This window comes from Eimeria maxima, genomic scaffold (genome assembly GCF_000499605.1).
Source record: "Eimeria maxima Weybridge genomic scaffold, Emw_scaff1609, whole genome shotgun sequence".
In the NCBI taxonomy this organism is placed as follows: domain Eukaryota; phylum Apicomplexa; class Conoidasida; order Eucoccidiorida; family Eimeriidae; genus Eimeria; species Eimeria maxima.
In genome coordinates this window covers 1-2,500 of record NW_013563560.1, presented here as the reverse complement: position 1 = coordinate 2,500, position 2,500 = coordinate 1, and positions in this window count along the sequence as shown.

Here is a 2,500-nt window from a genome sequence, read left to right as displayed (position 1 = left end):
CGCCGCAGCAGCAGCAGCAACAGCAGCAGAGACAGCAGCAGCAACAGCAGCAGCAGCAGCAGCAGCAGCAACCCCACAGTGTGTCTACCTCTTGCTTGAGTAAATTAATACAATAAAAATAAATTATAAGGAAAAAAAGAGCAGCAGCAGCAGCAAAAAAGTGTAGCTGCTGCATGCTGACCAATGGCCCCGCAGCAGCAGCAGCAGCAGCAGCTGCTGCTGCTGCTGCAGGTGTTATGCTGCAGTTGGTTCTTGTTGCTTGTGTTGCTGGTGTTGTTGTCTTGTATACATTTATTTTTCTTCTTTTGTTTATTTATTTTATTTTATTTAGTTTATTATTTTAATTGCTGCTGCTGCTGCTGCTGCTGCTGTTGCTGCTGCAGCCTTTATATAGGGCCCCCTTCCCTCCTCTCCCTTCTCTCCTCATTAAGGCCTTCTTGTCTTTTTATTCATGGGGGGCCCCCGCCCTGTGGCCTCTCCTTCTTTTATTTCTTCTTATTCTTGTCCTTCTAGTACCCTCTTTTCTTCTTCCTTAATGCCATTACCTCCTAGGGGGGCCCCCCTCGATTCAAGTGGGTACCCTCCACAGTTAGGGGGCCCCCCAGGGCCCCCTCCAGCAGGGGGCCCCCCAGTCCCCACTAGACTTCCTTCTACGGATACTTCTTCGTCCTCCCATAAAGACCCAAATATAGAATATATAGTGCCGCCCTCTGGGGGCCCCTCTGGGGCCCCCCTAGGGCCCCCCCCCTTGGGTCCCCCTGGGGGCCCCTTTGACCAGGAAAAAATATTTTTTCCCCAAACTAACGGGGAGTCCCTTTATGACCCCCCTCCTGGGGCCCCCCCCGAAGATCCCCCAGGTTGGGGGCCCCCACCAGAGGGGCCCCCCCAAGATTATTATAATATAGGGTACAAGAGTAATTGGTATAAAGAGGAGGTACTAAGTGAATATAATAAATATATATTTAATGGTGATTTATGTTGTAAGTTATGGTTTAGTATAACAAGAAGAGATACATTAGATGTATTAATAATAATAAATAAATTATTAATAATAGCATTAACTAAACAAAGAAAAGAATTAAATCAGCATATACCTCAAGATATTATCTCCTTATTAACTGCACATACACCCCAATCTTGTTGTATTGCTAATCATAAACTTTTCTGGCCTTTTCCTCCTTCCTTAATTAAGGCCCTTCCTCATATACAAGTATGCGGTACCCTTTTATAGTACCCTTTGGGGGGCCCCCCCAAAGGGGGGCCCCTCCAGGGGGCCCCTCAAGGGGGCCCCCCTCCTTGTACCTTTGTCTTCTTGACCCCCTTCGTATAAAGTGTCATCTTTTCTGTCTCCTTATAATGAGTCTCCCTTTTGTCTCCTTTTTGTCTCCTTTTTGTCTCCTTCCCTTCCCCCCTCCTCCACCCTCGTAATAAAGTGTCCCCTCTTGTGTCTCCTTATTAAGTGTCTCCTTTTGTGTCTCTTTTTTGTCTCCTTTTGTGTCTCTTTTTGTCTCCTTTTGTGTCTCTTTTCTGTCTCCTTTTCTTGTATTTATATTATACGTCTCTTAATGTATAAGATACATAAAAAGACCCTTTTTTTTTGCCATAAACCCTAAACCCTAAACCCTAAACCCTAAAAAAAAAAAGTGTCTCCTTTTTGTTTTGTGTCTGCTTTTTTCCCTGTATCCTTATTGTCTCCTGTTGCAGCTGTTATGTGTCCCTCAATGTATGGGGGATATAATAACACAACGTTCTTGTCAATTACATTGGGGAATAAATGTGTCTCCTTTTATTAAGGCAGAGAGTAGTAATTGTGCAGGTCCTTGTTTTATTCGTCTTTGTCCCCTTTGTATTGATTCTCTTCTTTGTGGTCAACAAAGTTATATATTACAATTAACATTAAGAAGATTATGTGCTGTACGATATAATTTATAAACCCTAAACCCTAAACCCTCATATAAACCCTAAACCCTAAACCCTAAACCCTAAAAAATCCGAACTCCTAAACCCTCATATATCTTGAGAAACCCTAGGGAAACATAAATCCTCACATATATACCCAATTAAGCCCTAATAAACCCTAGTAAACCCTAGTAGACCCTAATAATATGCCGAGGGTATTCCATACATTTCTAAGGGTTTAGGGTTTAGGGTTTAGGGTTTAGGGTTTGTGATGCAGGAGAGAAGAAGAAAGGGTTTATGTGTTAAAACCCCCGTATGTTGGGGTTATCATTGTAGTGGGGCCCTTATGCCTAAGGATATAGGTCTTGAGGATAAGAAGGAAGGGGGCCCTCTTGGGGGCCCCTCAAGAAATAAGAAAATGGGTACACTTGCTGCTGCTCATGCTGCTGCTGTTGCTGTTTTGTTAGTACCAGTCAAATATACAAGGGTTTAGGGTTTAGGGTTTGCATGGTCTAGGGTTTAGGGTTTAGGGTTTACGGTTAATCAGAGGGCAATGTGTCCCCTTGTGTCTTCCTGTCTCCTTTATATATATATATATTAT